At 42.6% G+C, this 23,301-nt stretch overlaps 1 protein-coding gene across 2 annotated transcripts in view; it reads right to left on the reverse strand.

Moving 5' to 3' along the window:
- The window catches only part of ghra (growth hormone receptor a), an 83,836-nt gene that overhangs the window by 36,500 nt on the left and 24,035 nt on the right, over positions 1–23,301 (reverse strand). Inside the window, exon 1 of one of the 2 annotated variants that reach the window (XM_031806394.1) lies at positions 8,652–8,829. The exons of the other annotated variant lie outside the window; for it this stretch is intronic. The gene's annotated coding sequence lies outside the window, so the exon portion shown is untranslated. Of the gene's footprint in view, positions 1–8,651; positions 8,830–23,301 lie in introns of those variants that run through there. 2 annotated transcript variants of the gene reach the window in all.

Genomic DNA, 23,301 nt, shown 5'->3' on the forward strand with positions numbered 1-23,301 from the left:
CATGGGTGTGATCATTCTACAGTGGTCCCTGCAGCGTACACTCAAACCAGTGTGATTAGAACAATTCATTTCAACGTATAGTTACGATTGACGCAACAGTCTGCGTTTGAGCTGGTCACTCTTGCATAAACAGTCTGTACAACGTTATGTCCTCAATGTGAGCAGTTTATTTTTGGATGCAATTTTCAGACATTCGCAGAAGTAGAAATGACATAACACAATTCTCATCCAAGTTGGAAAATATTGGATACAGTACATCAGTTCTAGCGCTAACTGAAGAAAGATTGAGCTGACACAAGCAGTCATATTAGGTCAACTGATAGGTACTGATAGGTCAGCTGATAGAAACCATAATATGAATTAGCTAATATAAATGATTATTTACAGTTCATCACATTTCAAAATAATTGAGTAAAACACTTTCTAAAAGTCTAAAGTAATCCCACGGTGGGTAGTTTGTGCACACCGTCATGTTCGTTTTTCGGCATCAACCAAAGATCAGAAAAGGTGACAAGCTGAGTTGGGTCTGAGTTGGGTCTGAGTATGCATTTTGAAGGGGTAGGGGGTGTTTCAGCTAGCATCATTCACTTCCCAGCCATTCACTTCTGGAAGTTTAAAGATGAGAACCATCCCTTCACCTTGTTTTGGTATAACATCTTTGGTCTGACAGACACCCAGAATGCATTGAATGACATCAACAAACATGGCTCCACACATAGCCGGCAAATAGCTTAGCAATAGCTGATCATAATCAGTACAACCTTCAACAAAGTATTTTACACACATCTTATGTGTCCATTACAATCTATGCAAAAATTGGAATGCATGATGTGACCAGTACTTGAAAACATGTAAATAAAACCATTTCCTGAAACGGATTTATTGATAAAAGTGGCCAATGTCGGTGTTATGGTACTGATGATTTGTCGCCACAAACGGTTTGTTTACATTTTTACCGTTGTGGTTAGATGGAGTAGCTAGGCCTACAACAGCTCTGTCTAGTGGTCGTGTCAGGGGCAGTTGTTGACAACTGTAGCATTTTAGCTAAGCCTAACCCTAACCCTTTTCCTAACCTTAAGATAATGGAGGTTAACATCCTACATTAATTCACCTAACCTGCTGCGTTAATTGTCCTAACCTGCCATGTTAATTATCCTAACCTGCTATGTAAACAAACCATCTGGGAAACAAATCATCATTATCACCACACCGGCAGCCAATCACGTCACCCCTGACACTCACTTGGAGCCATTGTATTGTTGTTTATGTAGCTAGTGCGGTAAGCTGTAGAATTATAACTCTATTTCAAAAGGAGACAACTCACAAATGTGGAAATTCAGGAGATTTTTGTAAATTGGGACAATGATTCTGAGTATGACAGTGAGGAATCAGATTATGACAGTGACAGTGAGGAGCTGCTCTCCAAACTTGTGACCTTCAAGAACGCTGAATCTGAGGACCCCTTGCCCACTGACGAAGTCCCAGGTCCGTCTGATGATGGTGGTGGTGATGGAGGCAGGCCAACAGTGGGTGAAGTACAGCAGGTCTGCAGTAGCTGGAACGCTGCCAGCCATTTCACCCATTCTGAACCTGCTGTTCACTTTGATGAGTCCCAGCTAAGAGCGCACAGCCACTTGCCATCTCCCTCTGAGGCAGAGTGCGTCAAGTTGTTTCTGACAGAAATATAGTGGAGGAGAACAATCACTATGTCTTGGAGCTACAGGAGAAGAGATAGCCACAGGGAAGGTGGATCACCTGATGGGAGAGTGAAAGATCAAACCAGACTGAGTGCTTGACTAAAATCGCAAAATGGGGGTAGTGGATAAGTCGGACATGATGAACAGCTTTGTGGCATGCTCTCGGAAAACCACCAAGTGGTAAAAGAAGATATTTCTCCATCTGATCAACATTGCTGTTCTCAATGGCCACATAACACTGCTTTAAAAATCATCATTGTGAATAATATAACCGTAAGAAACAGTAACGGAACAGCTCCACAAGGGAGCAGGGCAGGACAGAACAGAGTTATGCGAAACCAATTGAATACATAGGCCCCGGTCATGATAAGGCCAGGGCAGCTTCAAAGGAAACAACACAAGCTAATACTTCTCTGACTGAGCTAATAGCTAGCTAAATAAGCACAATTGAGTACAACACCATAAAGTTTATGAAATTAGTATCTCGCATGTCCGCGGTTATAAAGGAATACACACAGTACATTATTCTCCATACATATACATTAGGAACACCAGCTCTTTCCATAACATAGAACAGGGCTCCCCAACTAGCGGGCTGCGTGTGGTTTAAATTGGCCCCAAGTTCTTTGCGGAAAAAAATACAAAAACATTTTTTTTTAAATAATTTTCATTGTTGAAAATAAGACAGTAAAACCACCAGAAAATCAGCTCCAAGTGATTTTGTAAATCTGTTCCCAAATATGTAAATACGAATACAATTGTTAAATTATGAGCCTTGTTGGTCAAGTCACATAAAAAGACAGCAACCACTAGCCATGATTGGCTGAGATAATAGGTGGGCTGGACATGCAGAGAGAGGAGTTCGGATTGGTCTGCCATATTGAAGGCGTCTGTCTATTTGAGCTCGTGAGTCTGTGTTGGTAATCCTGTCGAATACAGATTTTTCAAAAATATATTGTGTAGTGGAGCTCCATAAGTGTTGCCCTCCATTTTCTGGAGGATCAAGTTTTGAAATCAGTGGAATTAGGGTATGATAGCTAAAGAGATGAAGTAAACACCTGTCTCCGGTCTACATCTTCAAACTAAGGGCAACCGTGGTATGGCATTCCTGACAGGGAGATGCGTCCATGATGCATGTTGATGTATACAGGTTAAGATAGCTAGCTAGGTATATTTTCAGATATTACACATTTCAAATTTTGACAGGAAGTGGTTTGTCCTTTAAAAGTTGCAGCGTACTGCAGCACAGCTTGCATGGTGACGCAGAATTCTATAGCACGTTATTTAAGTGTCAGCTGCTGTTACCATTAATGCTAGTTAATGCTAGTTTGACCACCAGAGGGCATCTTTGAGAAGCATTTGATAGCCTTCAATAGTGGCCGCACTAGAGAATTTAAAACCTTTTTTGGAAGAAAATTAGTATATGGGACTGATTTTAAGAAATGTTGCATAATTAATTAGATTAATATTATGGTGTTTCTATTCCGAGAAAAATGAAAAACCCTCAGGGTTTCTGTTAGGATGGAAAGGAAAATACGGTGCTGTACAACGTTACGGTAAAGAGGAGGCTACAGTACTAAGAGCATAACATTTCTACACCCTAATTGTAGTCTAACCAATACCCAAACAGAGATTCAGTAAAAATAAAAATCAAGACCAGTCCCCTTGCTTGTCTCAGAGCAGCACGAAACGGTGCTAAAATAGTTGACCACAGGGGTAGGCTATTGCTTCGAATCCTATTGATTCTAACTTCAATATGCTCTTTAAATAAATAAGACCTACACCACTTAACAGCACATTACTCAATACTAGTGAGACTCATATTGCCAATAATTACATATGGGTCTGCCGTAGTAAACATGCCGTAGTAAACATGCCAATGTTTACATTTCCAGCGAGACTATTCAAGCCATCGACTCGCTGATGAATGAAGATGATGAACGATCGGCAAAGGCCATCTGTAATCTGAAGAAACTTGCATTGACTTATGGAAAGGCTCAGTAAGACATGTTATACACCGCTCAAAAAAATAAAGGGAACACTAAAATAACACATCCTAGATCTGAATGAATGAAATATTCTTATTAAATACTTTTTTCTATACATAGTTGAATGTGCTGACAACAAAATCACACAAAAATTATCAATGGAAATCAAATGTATCAACCCATGGAGATCTGGATTTGGAGTCACACTCAAAATTAAAGTGGAAAACCACACTACAGGCTGATCCAACTTTGATGTAATGTCCTTAAAACAAGTCAAAATGAGGCTCAGTAGTGTGTGTGGCCTCCACGTGCCTGTATGACCTCCCTAAAATGCCTGGGCATGCTCCTGATGAGGTGGCGGATGGTCTCCTGAGGGATCTCCTCCCAGACCTGGACTAAAGCATCCGCCAATTCCTGGACAGTCTGTGGTGCAACGTGGCGTTGGTGGATGGAGCGAGACATGATGTCCCAGGTGTGCTCAATTGGATTCAGGTCTGGGGAACGGGCGGGCCAGTCCATAGCATCAATGCCTTCCTCTTGCAGGAACTGCTGACAAACTCCAGTCACATGAGGTCTAGCATTGTCTTGCATTAGGAGGAACCCAGGGCCAACCGCACCAGCATATGGTCTCACAAGGGGTCTGAGGATCTCATCTCGGTACCTAATGGCAGTCAGGCTACCTCTGGCGAGCACATGGAGGGCTGTGCGGCCCCCCAAAGAAATGCCACCCCACACCATGACTGACCCACCGCCAAACCGGTCATGCGGGAGGATGTTGCAGGCAGCAGAACGTTCTACACGGCGTCTCCAGACTCTGTAACGTGCTCAGTGTGAACCTGCTTTCATCTGTGAAGAGCACAGGGCGCCAGTGGCGAATTTGCCAATCTTGGTGTTCTCTGGCAAATGACAAACGTCCTGCACGGTGTTGGGCTGTAAGCACAACCCCCACCTGTGGACGTTGGGCCCTCATACCACCCTCATGGAGTCGGTTTCTGACCGTTTGAGCAGACACATGCACATTTGTGGCCTGATGGAGGTCATTTTGCAGGGCTCTGGCAGTGCTCCTCCTGCTCCTCCTTGCACAAAAGCGGAGGTAGCGGTCCTGCTGCTGGGTTGTTGCCCTCCTACGGCCTCCTCCACGTCTCCTGATGTATTGGCCTGTCTCCTGGTAGTGCCTCCATGCTCTGGACACTACGCTGACAGACACAGCAAACCTTCTTGCCACAGCTCGCATTGATGTGCCATCCTGGATGAGCTGCACTACCTGAGCCACTTGTGTGGGTTGTAGAATCCGTCTCATGCTACCACTAGAGTGAAAGCACCGCCAGCATTCAAAAGTGACCAAAACATCAGCCAGGAAGCATAGGAACTGAGAAGTGGTCTGTGGTCACCACCTGCAGAACCATTCCTTTATTGGGGGTGTCTTGCTAAATGCCTATAATTTCCACCTGTTGTCTATTCCATTTGCACAACAGCATGTGAAATTTATTGTCAATCAGTGTTGCTTCCTAAGTGGACAGTTTGATTTCACAGAAGTGTGATTGACTTGGAGTTAGATTGTGTTGTTTAAGTGTTCCCTTTATTTTTTGAGCAGTGTATATACAGTTGAAGTCGGAAGTGTACATACACCTTATAGGCTGACCACACCGCTCACGTAGCGTGCGCGTTGCAAAATAAATGTAGAAATCTATGTTATTCATAGTTATTCCAAGGGCTAAAATAGAACTCCTTTCTATTTCTGACGCTGATTCAGAGTTTGTTTTGATATTTTAGCCTGTGTGTCGTGATCGCGTTTGGTGTAGGGGGACAAAATAAATGTATGCACGATGGTGCACTCGCGCAGCCGGTTTTGGTTCCGTGTTAGCCACATACATTTTTCACAATCCCTGACATTTAATCGTAGTAAAAAGTATCTGTCTTAGGTCAGTTAGGATCACTACTTTTATTTTAAGAATGTGAAATGTCAGAATAATTGTAGAGAGAATAATTCATTTCAGCTTTTATTTCTTTCATCACATTTCCAGTGGGTCAGATGTTTACATACACTCAATTAGTATTTGGTTGCATTGCCTTTAAATTGTAACTTTCGGGTAGCCTTCCACAAGCTACCTACAACAAGTTGGGTGAATTTTGGCCCATTCCTCCTGACAGAGCTGGTGTAACTAAGTCAGGTAAGTAGGCCTCCTTGCTCACATACGCTTTTTCAGTTCTGTCCACAAGTTTTGTATGGGATTAGGGTCAGGGCTGTGTGATGGCCACTCCAATACTTTGACTTTGTTGTCCTTAAGCCATTTGCCACAACGTTGGAAGTGTGCTTGGGGTCATTGTCCATTTGGAAGACCCATTTTCTGGAATTTTCCAAGCTGTTTAAAAGGCAGTCTACTTAGTGTATGTAAACTTCTGACACTGGAATTGTGATGCAGTGAATTATAAGTTAAATAACCTGTCTGTAAACAATTGTTGGAAAAATTACTTGTCATGCACAAAGTAGATGTCCTAACCGACTAGCTAAAACTATAGTTTGTTAACAAGAAATGTGTGGAGTGGTTGAAAAACGAGTTTTAATGAATCCAACCTAAGTGTATGTAAACCTCTGACTTCAACTGTATAGCTTGGAAAATTCCAGAAAATGATGTCATGGCTTTACTAGCTTCTGGTTAATTGATATTATTTGAGTTAATTGGAGGTGTACCTGTGGATGTATTTCAAGGCCTACCTTCAAATTCAGTGCCTCTTTGCTTGATATAATGGGAAAATCAAAAGGAAATCAGAAATCCGACCTCAGACAAACAGTTGTAGACCTCTACAAGTCTGGTTCAACCTAGAGAGCAATTTTCAAATGCCTTAAGGTACCACGTTCATCTGTACAAACAATAGTACGCAAGTATAAACACCTTGGGACAACGCAGTCGTCATACCTCTCAGGAAGGAGATGCGTTCTTTCTCCACTGTCGCTGGACCAGACAAGACTGGCAAAAAGTGCTCTTCACTGATGAGTCGCGGTTTTATCTCACTAGGGGTGATGGTCGGATTTCCGTTTATCGTCAAAGGAATGAGCGTTACACCGAGGCCTGTACTCTGGAGCGGGATCGATTTGGAGGTGGAGGGTCTGTCATGGTCTGGGGCGGTGTGTCGCAGCATCATCGGACTGAGCTTGTTGTCATTGCAGGCAATCTCATTACCCTCAGAAATGTCCGGGAACTTGCTGGTGCCTGGGTGGAAGAGTGGGGTAACATCTCACAGCAAGAATGGGAAAATCTGGTGCAGTCCATGAGGAGATGATGTACTGCAGTACTTAATGCAGCTGGTGGCCACACCAGATACTGACTGTTACTTTTGACCTCTGTCACTTCCCACGAGCCAGGTTGTGACAAAAACTCACATTCATTCTTATGTTTAATAAATGTATTAGTGTGTGTGTGGCAGGCTTACAATGATGGCAAAAAAACTTTTTGTGCCCTGACCCTGGTGCTAGAGGGGGTACACAGCTGGAGGTTGACTGTTTCAAGGGCTACGGGACTATAAAATGTTTGGGAACCACTGCCCTAGACCCACTCCAATTCGCATACCGCCCCAACAGATCCACAGGTGATGCAATCTCTATTGCACTCCACACTGCCCTTTCCCACCTGGACAAAAGGAACACCAACGTGCGAATGCTGTTCATTGATTACAGCTCAGCATTCAACATCATAGTGTGCTCAAAGCTCACCACTAAGCTAAGGACCCTGGGACTAAATACCTCCCTCTGCAACTGGATCCTGGACTTCCTGTTGGGCCGCTCCCCAGGTGGTAAGGGTAGGCAACAACACATTTGCCACAGTGATCCTCAACACAGGGGCCCTTTAGGGGTGCGTGTTTAGTCCCCTCCTGTACTCCCTGTTCACCAACGACTGGGTGGTCAAGCACGACTCCAACACCATCATTAAGTTTGCAGATGATAACGGTTGTGGGCCTGATCACCGACCACGATGACAGAGCCTATGGGAAGGAGGTCAGAGACTTAGCAGTGTGGTGCCAGGACAACAACCTCTCCCTCCACGTGATAAAAACAGGAGATGATCGTGGACTACAGAAAAAGGAGGGCCGAGCACGCCCCCATTCTCATCAACAGGCCTGTAGTGAAGCAAGTCGAGAGTCCACATCACCAACATCACCAACAACCTATCATGGTCCAAACACACCAAGAAAGTCATGAAGAGAGCACGACAACGACCTATTCCCCCTCAGGAGACTGAAAATATTTGGCATGGGTCCTCAGATCCTCAAAAGGTTCTACAGCTGCACCATCGAGAGCATTTGGTTGCATCACTGCCTTGTATGGCAACTTCTCGGCCTCTGACCGCAAGGCGCTACAGAGAGTAGAACGTACAGCCCAGTACATCACTGGGGCTAAGCTGCCTGCCATCCAGGACCTCTATACCAGGTGATGTCAGGGGGAGGACTTAAAAATTGCCAACTACCCTAGTCATAGACTCTCTTCTACCGCACGGCAAGTGGTACCATAGCGTCACATCTAAGTTCAAAAGGCTCCTTAACAGCTTCTACCACCAAGCCATAAGACTGCTGAACAGTTCATCAAATGGCTATCCAAACTATTTGCATTGACCCCCCTGTTTTTTTACGCTGCTGCTACTCGCTGTTTATTATCTATGCATATAGTCACTTTACCCCTACCTACATGTACATATTACCTCAATTACCTTGACTAACCTGCACCCCCGCACATTGACTCAGTACCGGTGCCCTCTGTATATAGGCTCATTATTGTTATTTTATTGTCTTAATTTCTTTTTACATTTATTTATTTAGTAAATATTTTCCTAACTCTTATTTTTATTTTATTGTTGATTAAGGGCTTGTAAGTAAGCATTTTATGGTAAGGTCTACAGATCTATTCGGCGCTTGTGACAAATAACATTTGATTTGATAACACATCGATCATTTTCTAAATATATTTACTTACTTTAATAGGTTCTCCCACTTCCTCCATTTTCTGGGTCCTTAGAAAAACGAAATAACGGGCAATCTTTCCGAAGTTTCCGTTGGTAGCAAAACCCAGCCAGCTATATGGACAATTGGAGGACTTCCACCACACTGACTCTGGTCTCCCAACATGGCGACTGGTGTGGTTGCTAGGTGATTTTTTTACGCAACTGCAACCACTCAGTAGATAATTGGCAAGCAGCGTGACTTGGTTTGAGGGCAGGGCGGGTTAACTGTCCTGTTGAGTAACAATCCAATTTTGGAACAGTGACACGCAAAAAGAAAAAAACACACTGGGGGTTCCATTAAAGGTATTTGGAACTCACAAACTGAGGCTCCATCTTTGTTTCAAAGTGAGAAGCTGAGGATGAGGTATGGGTTGTGTACGTAATATTTACATGTTTGTAAAGGAAACCTGAAATATGTCTCTGTGATGTACATACATCAGCAAGTTGAAGTTGAATAATAATATATGCCATAGGTCTATCTTCATAAGTTGGACAGGCTGAGGGGGCAGTGTTAGGCGACAGCCTGTTTTCTGGACAGGAACGAAGCAGGCAGAGAAATAGAGAGAGCGAGAGAGATGAGACCCACTGAACACCAGATACACAGAAGGAGGTGAGTAAAACAGGTGTTAAAAGTAAGTGCCAACACACACGCACACTCCAACACATAAATTCACACGGCTTGCTTCGGGACATTGGAAATGTTGGAACTCGATACAAGACATTTGTTACCAACCACTCTTAAAGGGACAATCCTTAGTTGCTATATTGAGTTTTGGACTTGTAAATTAATGATATGTACCTATTGATTCTTGAAGAATATAACTTATGCCTCGTGAGTTTAGTTAAACTGTGGCAGTTGCACCCTATCAGAACCCAAAATAAGTTTGTAACCAAAGTAAATGTAAATCACACAGTGTACAGCCTCAAAACGTGATTAAAACTATAATGTTGATGTCATGGATGGTCAAGTCCCTGCATCCATAGATATGCCTATGAATTTGAGTGGTTATATTTCTCCAGCACCATCCCTTTACAGAAACAGTGTTCAATGACAGCCTAGGAACAGTGGGTTAACTGCCTGTTCAGGGGCAGAACGATAGATTTGTACCGTGTCAGCTCGGGGATTTGAACTTGCAACCTTTCGGTTACTAGTCCAACGCTCTAACCACTAGGCTACCCTGCCGCCCCAGTGTCAGGGAGAATGATTTGTATTGTGTCAACTCCTGATTGCCACTTTAAACAGCTCACACACACAATGAATCTCTCTTGTTCCCAATATGTCCATAAAAAAACAAACCCCTGTGTGCAAAGAAAAGCTCTACAAAAACAACCAACAAACCTCTAAGAAGAAAAATAGAGTCCTCCATTGGTTCTCTGGGCATCCATCGAAGGTTGAAAATCAATTAAACTTGTCAATGTTTACACCGTATCACTATGTTCACAAACTACTATCTGCACGTACACAACTTCTTATTCTGCAAAGTGGACACCAAGCTGTTAAAAGGAATTGATCAGGTAGGTTTAACGGTAGTACCCCAAACCATTTGGTGAATGTATTTGTCCATGGTTAAAGAGCTACAGTTGAGGTCACAAGTTTACATACACCTTAGCCAAATACATTTAAACTCAGTATTTCACAATTCCTGACATTTAATCCCTGTGAAAAGTCCCTGTCTTAGGTCAGTTAGGATCAACACTTTACTTTAAGAATGTGAAATGTCAGAATAATAGTAGAGAGAATGAATTATTTCGGCATTAATTTCTTTCATCACATTTCCAGTGGGTCAGACGTTTACATACTCTCAATTAGTATTTGGTAGCATTGCATTAAGATTTTTTAACTTGGGTCAAACGTTTCGGGTAGCCTTCCACAAGCTTCCCACAATAAGTTGGGTGAATTTTGGCCCATTCCTCCTGACAGAGCTGGTGTAACAGTCAGGTTTGTAGGCCTCCTTGCTCGCACACGCCTTTTCAGTTCTGCCCACAAATTTTCTATAGGATTGAGGTCAGGGCTTTGGTATGGCCACTCCAATACCTTTGCTTTGTTGTCCTAATGCCATTTTGTCACAACTTTGGAAGTATGCTTGGGGTCATTGTCCATTTGAAAGACCCATTTAGGACCAAGCTTTAACTTCCTGACTGATGTCTTGAGATGTTGCTTCAAAATATCCACTGAATTTTTCTCCCTCATGACGCCATCTATTTTGTGAAGTGCACCAGTCCCTCCTGCAGCAAAGGACCCCCTCAACACAGTTTTACTGTGGATATAGATACTTTTGTACCCGTTTCCTACATCATCTTCACAAGTTCCTTTGCGGTTGTTCTGGGATTGATTTGCACTTTTCGCACCAAAGTACGTTCATCTCTATGACGGCTGCGTGGTCCCATGGTGTTTATACTTGTGTACTATGGTTTGTACAGACTAATGTGGTACCTTTAGGTGTTTGGAAAATGCTCCCAAGGATGAACCAGACTTGTGGAGGACAACCATTTTTTTCTTAGGTCTTGGCTGATTTCTTTTGATTTTCCCATGTCACTGAGTTTGAAGGTAGGCCTTGAAATACATCCACAGGTACACCTCCAATTGACACAAATTATGTCAGAAGCTTCTAAAGCCATGACATCATGTTCTGGAATTTTCCAAGCTGTTTAAAAGGCACAGTCAATTTAGTGTAGGTAAACTTCTGACCCACTGGAATTGTTATACAGTGAATCACAAATGAAATAATCTGTCTGTAAACAATTGTTGGAAAAATGACTTGTGTCATGCACAAAGTAGATGTCCTAGCCGAATTGCCAAAACTAAAGTTTGTTAACAAGAAATGTGTGGAGTGGTTGAAAACCGAGTTTAAATGACTCCAACCTAAGTCTATGTAAACTTCTGACTTCAACTGTACATAGCTAATACTTCTATGCAAGTTTGATTCAATTGAGCCATAGGACCATTATCCCCATTCTCATTTGAAATATGATAGCCGTAGTCTACCCGGGGTCGACTCACCGTCCCAGCCAGATTAGCCAAATTGAACAGGAATACCCTCACAACCACAGCACTTGCTGAGAGTAAATATAGATACGTTGGTTGGGTTACAGTTACCCCTCTCAACACAACCACGCACACAGACACACAGAAACACACACAGAAATGTGCACAGTGCTCTGACAGGCATACAGTACATACATGTACTCAACCAATATTACTGACCGGCTGAGGTGGTTCTACCCTAAATGTCAGAGGTAACTCGTTTTTGTGTGGGGTTTTGGTCATGAGCCAACATAAAATATTTTCACAACAGTCTATGGATGAAGTGAAATTAGTTAAGGGTTAAGGTTGTTCAAACTGGGGGAAAAAACATGCCGATTAAACAGAAAGAACTTGAAGCTTAAGTTTAGGCATTAATTCCCACTAGTTAAGGTAAGGCTAAGGTTCAAAACAGAAACAATTTTAACGAGTGCCCAGCACTGCGATTGAACCTGCGATCCTCAGAGGTGAAGCGAGCAGTTGAAGCCCTTCCTATCCCCATCCACAACTCCCTAGCAAACCGCGAGCCAACTAGATGGAATTACAGTGCCAGAAAGAATTCATACCACTTGACTTATTCCATATTTCTATTCTACAATACCCCATAATGACAAAGTGAAAACTTGTTTTGAGAAATGTTAGCAAATTTATTGAAAATGAAATACCGAAATATATAATTTACTTAAGTATTTTGTCTCCCAGTGTCTGTTGGAAAGCAGACTGAACCAGGTTTTCCTCTAGGACTTTGCCTGTGCTTAGCTCCACTCTGTTTCTTTTTGATCCTGAGAAACTCCCCAATCCTTAATTAACGATTACAAGCATACCCATAACATGATGCAGCCACCACTATGCTTGAAAATATGGAGAGTTTGCCCCAAACATAACATTTTGTATTCAGCACAAAAAGTGAATTGCTTTGCCACATTTTTTGAAGTATTACTTTAGTGTAAGGAGAGACGCTGGAGACGAGAAGCAGGTACAGGGAGTGAACCTTTAATAACCAATGGACAGAAACAGAATACGGACAGCATCTGGACAGGGGAAACGTAAACGACAATAATGTTGACACGGGGAACCAACGAGGGAACAGACAGATATAGATGGGGCAATCAACCAGGTGAAGGAGTCCAGGTGAGTCCAATGAGTGCTGATGCATGTAATAATGGTGACAGGTGTACGTAATGAAGGGCAGCCTGGCGCCCTCGAGTGCCAGAGAGGGAGAAGGGGTGACATTTTAGTGCCTTATTGCAAACAAGAGGCATTTGTTGTGGAATAGTTGTGTTCTGTACAGACTTTCTTCATTTCACTCTGTCAATTAAGTTAGTATTATGGAGTAACTACAATTTTGTCTCCTATCACAGCCATTAATTAACCTCTGTAAAGGTTTCCTTCCTCTCCAGCAAGTACAGTAAGTTAGGCATCCTTCCTATCTTTGTAGTGACTGCGTGTATTGATAGACCATCCAAAGTGTAATTAATAACTTCACCATGCTCAAAGGGATATTCAATATCTTTATTTTTTATTTTTTTACCCATCTACCAATAGGTGCCCTTCTTCGCGAGGCATTGGAAAACCTCCCTGGTCTTTGTGGTTGAATCTATGTTTTAAATTGACTGTTCGACTCAGGGACCTTACTTATAATGTGTGGGGTACAGAGATAAGGTAATCATTCAAAAATCATGTTAAACACTAGTCTATGCAACTTATGTGACTTGTTAAGCACATGTTTTACTCCTGAACTTATTTAAGCTTGCCATAACAAACGTGTTGAATACTTAGAGAAGGCATGTCACTTTAAAAAAATAATTATTTTGAAAAAATGTCAGGGTTGATTTGTCCCGTATTTCAGTCAGACATTCCAACTTGTCTCCTACAGTCACGTTGCATTATTAATGCAATCCTCTACCACACGGAACCACACGGAACCCCACTAATCTACTGACGGAGCGCAGGAGGTGGCTAACAACAGACCTCCATCCTATGCTAGCTTGCTACCGATGCCCTGGCTAGCTGTCTAAATCACCAACCAACCTCTCCACTCACCGGACCCTTTTGATCACTCGACTAAGCATGCCTCTCCTTAATGTCAATATGTCTTGTCCATTTCTGTTCTGGTTAGTGTTTATTGGCTTATTTCACTGTAGAGCCTCTAGTCCTGCTCACTATACCTTATCCAACCTATTAGTTCCACCACCCACACATGCAATGACATCTCCTGGTTTCAACGATGTTTCTAGAGACAATATCTCTCTCTTCATCACTCAATACCTAGGTTTACCTCCACTGTATTCACATCCTACCATACATTTGTCTGTACATTATACCTTGATGCTATTTTATCGCCCCCAGAAACCTCCTTTTACTCTATGTTCCAGACGTTCTAGACGACCAATTCTCATAGCTTTTAGCCGTACCCTTATTCTACTCCTCCTATGTTCCTCTGGCGATGTAGAGGTGAATCCAGGCCCTGCAGTGCCTAGCTCCACTCCTATTCCCCAGGCGCTCTCTTTTGACGACTTCTGTAACCGTAATAGCCTTGGTTTCATGCATGTTAACATTAGAAGCCTCCTCCCTAAGTTTGTTCTATTCACTGCTTTAGCACACTCTGCCAACCCGGATGTTCTAGCTGTGTCTGAATCCTGGCTTAGGAAGACCACCAAAAACTCAGACATTTTAATTCCAAACTACAACATTTTCAGACAAGATAGAACTGCCAAAGGGGGCGGTGTTGCAATCTACTGCAAAGATAGCCTGCAGAGTTCTGTCCTACTATCCAGGTCTGTACCCAAACAATTTGAACTTCTACTTTTAAAAATCCACCTCTCTAAAAACAAGTCTCTCACCGTTGCCGCCTGCTATAGACCACCCTCTGCCCCCAGCTGTGCTCTGGACACCATATGTGAACTGATTGCCCCCCATCTATCTTCAGAGTTCGTGCTGCTAGGCGACCTAAACTGGAACATGCTTAACACCCCAGCCATCCTACAATCTAAACTTGATGCCCTCAATCTCACACAAATAATCAATGAACCTACCAGGTACCTCCCCAAAACCTTAAACACGGGCACCCTCATAGATATCATCCTAACCAACTTCCCCTCTAAATACACCTCTGCTGTCTTCAACCAAGATCTCAGCGATCACTGCCTCATTGCCTGCATCCGTAATGGGTCAGCGGTCAAACGACCTCCACTCATCACTGTAAAACGCTCCCTGAAACACTTCTGCGAGCAGGCCTTTCTAATCGACCTGGCCGGGGTATCCTGGAAGGATATTGATCTCATCCCGTCAGTAGAGGATGCCTGGATATTTTTTTTAAATGCCTTCCTAACCATCTTAAATAAACATGCCCCATTTAAGAAATTTAGAACCAGGAACAGATATAGCCCTTGGTTCTCCCCAGACCTGACTGCCCTTAACCAACACAAAAACATCCTATGGCGTTCTGCATTAGCATCGAACAGCCCCCGTGATATGCAGCTGTTCAGGGAAGCTAGAAATCATTATACACAGGCAGTTAGAAAAGCCAAGGCTAGCTTTTTCAAGCAGAAATTTGCTTCCTGCAACACTAACTCAAAAAAGTTCTGGGACACTGTAAAGTCCATGGAGAATAAGAACACCTCCTCCCAGCTGCCCACTGCACTGAAGATAGGAAACACTGTCACCACTGATAAATCCACCATAATTGAGAATTTCAATAAGCATTTTTCTACGGCTGGCCATGCTTTCCACCTGGCTACTCCTACCCCGGACAACAGCACTGCACCCCCAACAGCAACTCGCCCAAGCCTTCCCCATTTCTCCTTCTCCCAAATCCATTCAGCTGATGTTCTGAAAGAGCTGCAAAATCTGGACCCCTACAAATCAGCCGGGCTAGACAATCTGGACCCTTTCTTTCTAAAATGATCTGCCGAAATTGTTGCCACCCCTATTACTAGCCTGTTCAACCTCTCTTTCGTGTCGTCTGAGATTCCCAAAGATTGGAAAGCAGCTGCGGTCATCCCCCTCTTCAAAGGGGGGGACACTCTTGACCCAAACTGCTACAGACCTATATCTATCCTACCGTGCCTTTCTAAGGTCTTCGAAAGCCAAGTCAACAAACAGATTACCGACCATTTCGAATCTCACCATACCTTCTCTGCTATGCAATCCGGTTTCAGAGCTGGTCATGGGTGCACCTCAGCCACGATCAAGGTCCTAAACGATATCTTAACCGCCATCGATAAGAAACATTACTGTGCAGCCGTATTCATTGATCTGGCCAAGGCTTTCGACTCTGTCAATCACCATATCCTCATCGGCAGACTCGACAGCCTTGGTTTCTCAAATGATTGCCTCGCCTGGTTCACCAACTACTTCTCTGATAGAGTTCAGTGTGTCAAATCGGAGGGTCTGCTGTCCGGACCTCTGGCAGTCTCTATGGGGGTGCCACAGGGTTCAATTCTTGGACCGACTCTCTTCTCTGTATACATCAATGAGGTCGCTCTTGCTGCTGGTGAGTCCCTGATCCACCTCTACGCAGACGACACCATTCTGAATACTTCCGGCCCTTCTTTGGACACTGTGTTAACAACCCTCCAGGCAAGCTTCAATGCCATACAACTCTCCTTCCGTGGCCTCCAATTGCTCTTAAATACAAGTAAAACTAAATGCATGCTCTTCAACCGATCGCTACCTGCACCTACCCGCCTGTCCAACATCACTACTCTGGACGGCTCTGACTTAGAATACGTGGAAAACTACAAATACTTAGGTGTCTGGTTAGACTGTAAACTCTCCTTCCAGACCCATATCAAACATCTCCAATCCAAAGTTAAATCTAGAATTGGCTTCCTATTTCGCAACAAAGCATCCTTCACTCATGCTGCCAAACATACCCTTGTAAAACTGACCATCCTACCAATCCTCGACTTTGGCGATGTCATTTACAAAATAGCCTCCAATACCCTACTCAACAAATTGGATGCAGTCTATCACCATTGCGACCTGTACGCTCTCGTTGGCTGGCCCTCGCTTCATACTCGTCGCCAAACCCACTGGCTCCATGTCATCTACAAGACCCTGCTAGGTAAAGTCCCCCCTTATCTCAGCTCGCTGGTCACCATAGCATCTCCCACCTGTAGCACACGCTCCAGCAGGTATATCTCTCTAGTCACCCCCAAAACCAATTCTTTCTTTGGCCGCCTCTCCTTCCAGTTCTCTGCTGCCAATGACTGGAACGAACTACAAAAATCTCTGAAACTGGAAACACTTATCTCCCTCACTAGCTTTAAGCACCAACTGTCAGAGCAGCTCACAGATTACTGCACCTGTACATAGCCCACCTATAATTTAGCCCAAACAACTACCTCTTTCCCAACTGTATTTAATTTTTATTTATTTATTTATTTTGCTCCTTTGCACCCCATTATTTTTTATTTCTACTTTGCACATTCTTCCATTGCAAAACTACCATTCCAGTATTTTACTTGCTATATTGTACTTACTTTGCCATCATGGCCTTTTTTGCCTTTACCTCCCTTCTCACCTCATTTGCTCACATTGTATATAGACTTGTTTATACTGCATTATTGACTGTATGTTTGTTTTTACTCCATGTGTAACTCTGTGTCGTTTTATCTGTCGAACTGCTTTGCTTTATCTTGGCCTACCTGGTTAAATAAAGGTAAAATAAAATAAATAAATAAAAAAATTAAAATATCATAAGGATGTGGTACTGGTGATGTTAAACACTTCTCCAATCGTTGCTGAGATCTGATATGTGCAGCGCAAAAAGAGAAGTAGACCAATGTCATAGACCAATCGTCAAGCAATCACATTTCTCCCCTTCAAATTAGTGGTTGGGTATTTCAGCCACACACCTGCTGCTGATAGGTGTATAAAACCAAGCTCATATCCATGCCATCTCCATAGACAAACATGGGCAAACACCTCTCCACCTCTCCTACCCTGCTAGAGCTGCCCTGGTTCAACTGTATGTGCTGTTATTATGAAGTGGAAACGTCTTGGAGAAGCAATAGCTCAGCCGCAAAGTGGTAGGCCACACAAGCTCACAGAACGGGACCGCCAGGTGCTGAAGCGTGTAAAAATCGTCTGTCCTAGGTTTCAATACTCCCTACAGAGTTCCAAACTGCCTATGGAAGCAATGTCAGCACAATAACTGTTCATCAGGAGCTCTATGAAATGACATGGCCGAGCAGCCACACACAAGCCTAAGATCGCCATTCGCAATACTAAGCGTCGCCTGGAGTGGTGTAAAGCTGAGTAGTGTAAAGCTTACCACCATTGGACTGAGGAGCAGTGGAAACACGTTCTCTGGAGTGATGAATCACGCTTCACCATCTGGGCGGCCAACGGACTAATCTGGGTTTGGCAGATGCCAGGGAACGCTACCTGCCTGAATGCATAGTGCCAACTGTAAAGTTTGGTGGAGGAGGAAAAATGGTCTGAGGCTGTTTGTCATGGTTCGGGCTAGACCACTTAGTTCCAGTGAAGGGAAATCTTAACACTACAGCATACAATGGCATTGTACACGATTCTGTGCTTACTACTTTGTGGGGGAAGGCCCTTTCCTGTTTCAGCAAGACAATGTCCCCATACACGAAGTGAGGTCCATACAGAAATGGTTTGTCAAGCTCAGTGTGGAGGAACTTGACTGTCCTGCACAGAGCCATGACTTCAACCCCATCGAAAACCTTTGTGATGAATTGGAATGCCGACTGCGAGCCAGGCCTAATCGCCCAACATCAGCGCCCGACCTCACTAATGCTAGTGGCTGAACGGAAACAAGTGCCCGCAGCAATGTTCCAACATCTAGTGGGAAGCCTTCCCAGAAGAGTGGAGGCTGTTGTGGCAGCAAAGGGGGACCAACTCCATATTAATGCCCATGATTTTGGAATGAGATGTTCGACAAGCAGGTGTCCACATACTTTTAGTCATGTAGTATATTTTCTGTTACTTGTCTCGCTCTGTCACCTGAGACGTAAATGTTTCCTTGGCCAAATATTCCCAGATTTGCATAAAAACAGCCATACATGTGGTCTCTCATTTCTGCATGAACAAATTTGGCGTGAGGCAACAGAGTAGGCTACGAATGCTTCAATTAGCTCGTTTGGTGCAGTGAGAGTAGGGCTGTAGCGCTGCCGGAGCTCACCGGAGCATTGCTCTGCCACGTCACAGAATGGTGCTCGTTTAGTGAAGTTAGAGCAAAGCTGAATCCATGTCTTGGAAGATCCCACAATGATTCATTTGTATTCTACATAACAAAATCAAATATAATAGCATAGTATAACTGTCACACCAAAAAACACCACCGCAGTCATTTCCACTGAGATTTTAGGATGATTAGCTGAATTGTCCCCCAAAAATGATATTAAGGCCAAAACTCAACAGCGCACACCTCTAGGCAGAATTTGTTTGGATTTAAACAAAATACAGGAAGGCTGTATAGTTTGACGACACCATCTGCTCTAATTTTCTCATAGAAAAGTAATTGAAGATCTAAATGCATATTCCCATGAAACTGATTGAGATTAAATGATTGACATGCAGTTGAATGTTTCACTGGTAAAAAAGGTAATGAATGCTGCCAACATTTTGCATTAATTAGGCTACACTGTCCCACGAATGTCCCGCAAAATCATCCTGTTGTGCCGCATTTGGGCATTTTCGAATGTGGTCACTATACCCTTAACTAGTAGCATATTAGAAGTTTATTACCCTAACATTCTCACAATGTTGTGGTCCTAGTTGAAATACACTCCTCATACCATACATCCCTCCATCTCTCACCCTTTGAAAATTATCCGCTGGTTCTTCTTCCATTCTTTCCCAGAACTGCTTGTCTGCATCTTTGAGCCCTGCTTCTCCTTAACCCTGCTACAAACTGTAAACACACCTCAGTGCTGCTCTTTAAAGGGTTCAGACTGAGGTCTCTGAAATTGTAGTGTGTGTGTGTGTGTGTGTGTGTGTGTGTGTGTGTGTGTGTGTGTGTGTGTACACTCTAGCGCAAATAAATGTAGCTTGAGATTTCCAGGAAGTACCTACAGAACTTGCAAATACATTTAAAGTGTAGAAAAGACAAACAACCACTTTGGTAGAATTACCGTTAGATTTCTTAAAACGCTACTAAACAGGAGATCAAAGAAAACTTGCTTGCAACCAAAATCCCACAAGAACAAACTAGCAGGTCAGTTGGCTAAATAATACAACATATGCCATAAAAATAAAACCCTACATTTTAATTTGATATTTGTTTTGATTAGAACTCAGAATTGACTTTATTTAGGGGGCGCGTGTGAGCAAGCCGTGGAGTAGGTCACGAGCTCCGGATGAAATTGCATTTATTTACTACTTTGTTTGTGCTTTGACCCAAAAAGAACTAGGAAACACAGCCTTTAAATGACGTGCTTTACATTGTTCAACTTTTAGTTTTGTTTTAATGCGTAGATGGCGCCTAACCTGCAAAAGTTCAGCGGAGTCACTGACAAAAGAGAGAGCACTAGGCCCATGACGAGGAGCTCAAGTTCTTCAACAAGTGAAAAAATGAACACCACGGATTTGAAATTCGAGGTTCTTGCTGCCCTCAGAGCAGACATTTCATCTATACTCACGGAACTCAAGAAGGTGCTCAGTGAGGACTTAAATTTTATTAAGTCGGAGTTATAAGCAGTAGAATGAACTTGCAAAGCATACAGCAATGGTTCGTACTGAACTGGATACAGTTAAGAAAACTGCCTCCAACATGGAACAAGGCTTGTCAACATGCTCAGACAACACAACAAACCATGTGGCTAGCCTTAAGGAACAATGCATATATTTACAATATGCAAAGATCCAATATCAGGGTATCGGAGGACCTGGGCTCAAGTTCTACTTCATCTGTCTCAACGTTATTGATGGAAGCCCTCAAATTGGATAAAGACGTCCTTGTAGATCGCTCACATCAGGGCTCTCAAGTAAGAAAGCCTGGCGGAAAGCCTGGTGGAAAACCTTGTGTCATTGTGGCTCAACTACACTAGTATCAGGATTGTATTGATGCTCTTCGGCATGCCAGAGCACCCATCTCCATCTTCCCAGACTATGCCCCCCAGCATGACCGTGCCTCTTTCGATGATGTCAAGAGTCTGCTGCGTGGACGGACCGACGTTCGGTATGATATGGAGCCGGGCAGGAAAAGCCACATAACATACAACGGCTCTGAGAAAGAGTTCCAAGACCCCCCCATAAAGCGATGGCCTTCATAAAGGTAAACGTTCTACAGAGGTCAGATGAAGCAAATGGCTGAATGTTTACCTATTTGGCAATTAGGGTAATGGACGAATGGGTCGACCAATGCCGACTCAGTCTCTCTTTTGTAGATACTGTATAGCGTTGCCAGTGGTATCAGTTGAGATTGTTATTATTAGGTAACGTTAGTGCCTAAGTTCTGGTGAGTCAATTCTCCCTTTGTGTCGACGTGTTATTTTATTACCATGAAGCTGCTATAACCTAATAATAGAACTGTGCTTTATGTCATTTCTATTTATCGATGGTACCCGTATCCAGTGTAGATAACCTAATAATAGAACTGTGCTTTATGTCATTTCTATTTATCGATGGTACCCGTATCCAGTGTAGATAACCTAATAATAGAACTGTGCTTTATGTCATTTCTATTTATCGATGGTACCCGTATCCAGTGTAGATAACCTAATAATAGAACTGTGCTTTATGTCATTTCTATTTATCGATGGTACCCGTATCCAGTGTAGATAACCTAATAATAGAACTGTGCTTTATGTCATTTCTATTTATCGATGGTACCCGTATCCAGTGTAGATAACCTAATAATAGAACTGTGCTTTATGTCATTTCTATTTATCGATGGTACCCGTATCCAGTGTAGATAACCTAATAATAGAACTGTGCTTTATGTCATTTCTATTTATCGATGGTACCCGTATCCAGTGTAGATAACCTAATAATAGAACTGTGCTTTATGTCATTTCTATTTATCGATGGTACCCGTATCCAGTGTAGATAACCTAATAATAGAACTGTGCTTTATGTCATTTCTATTTATCGATGGTACCCGTATCCAGTGTAGATAACCTAATAATAGAACTGTGCTTTATGTCATTTCTATTTATCGATGGTACCCGTATCCAGTGTAGATAACCTAATAATAGAACTGTGCTTTATGTCATTTCTATTTATCGATGGTACCCGTATCCAGTGTAGATAACCTAATAATAGAACTGTGCTTTATGTCATTTCTATTTATCGATGGTACCCGTATCCAGTGTAGATAACCTAATAATAGAACTGTGCTTTATGTCATTTCTATTTATCGATGGTACCCGTATCCAGTGTAGATAACCTAATAATAGAACTGTGCTTTATGTCATTTCTATTTATCGATGGTACCCGTATCCAGTGTAGATAACCTAATAATAGAACTGTGCTTTATGTCATTTCTATTTATCGATGGTACCCGTATCCAGTGTAGATAACCTAATAATAGAACTGTGCTTTATGTCATTTCTATTTATCGATGGTACCCGTATCCAGTGTAGATAACCTAATAATAGAACTGTGCTTTATGTCATTTCTATTTATCGATGGTACCCGTATCCAGTGTAGATAACCTAATAATAGAACTGTGCTTTATGTCATTTCTATTTATCGATGGTACCCGTATCCAGTGTAGATAACCTAATAATAGAACTGTGCTTTATGTCATTTCTATTTATCGATGGTACCCGTATCCAGTGTAGATAACCTAATAATAGAACTGTGCTTTATGTCATTACTTTAAAGATGTTGCTGCTAACTTAGTGGAATTGCTGTAAGATGTGACTTATAAAATGTTTTATACTTTCTTTTAAAAACAGCCTAGTTTTGGATTGTAGATAAGTATTTCTTAGTTATTTATTATGCACAACTTGTTTTTAAAATCATTCACTATCTCATCTCAGCAGGGCTCTCTACTCGATAGGTTTAGTGTTCCCCACTACAAGCACATTATGTAAGGATATCTTTTCTTGGGGATTAGCAGTTACCTTATTCTATTAAATTACATGGGTGGGATTTCTTTTTCATACCAGACTTCAGAGTAACGTTTGTCTATGTTTTTTATTCTTCTTCAACTTTTTGTTGTTATGTTTGGACAAATGTTTAATGGATCAGTTGTTATTGTAATCTGGTCTCTATCCTTTTCCCACCTGACTTTACATGGCTAGGCCTAATATCACGAGAGGGACGGCTGGTTGTTCTGTCACTGGAATGTTAAGTCACCCAGTGAAACGAAAAAGGGCTCTCTCATTTAAAATCACCTTAAAGTGGATATCCGCCTTTCTTCAGGAGACATCTCCGCACTTTCGACCACTCTCGTTTCAAAGGAGGGTGGATCGGTCAATCATATCATTCCAACGTTCGTTCTAAAACTAAAGGAGCTGCCATTTGAATGAGTAAAAACATACCGTTCGCAATGTCAACTGTAGAGGCAGACTCAGCCGGCTGTTTCATTTTTGTAGTGGGAAGACTGTTGTTTTCTTGTCTAACATCTACGCACCAAATTGGATAACAGTTCATTCTTCACAAATGTATTTTCTCGATGA

This window comes from Oncorhynchus kisutch, linkage group LG3, assembly GCF_002021735.2.
Source record: "Oncorhynchus kisutch isolate 150728-3 linkage group LG3, Okis_V2, whole genome shotgun sequence".
NCBI classification, from domain to species: domain Eukaryota; kingdom Metazoa; phylum Chordata; class Actinopteri; order Salmoniformes; family Salmonidae; genus Oncorhynchus; species Oncorhynchus kisutch.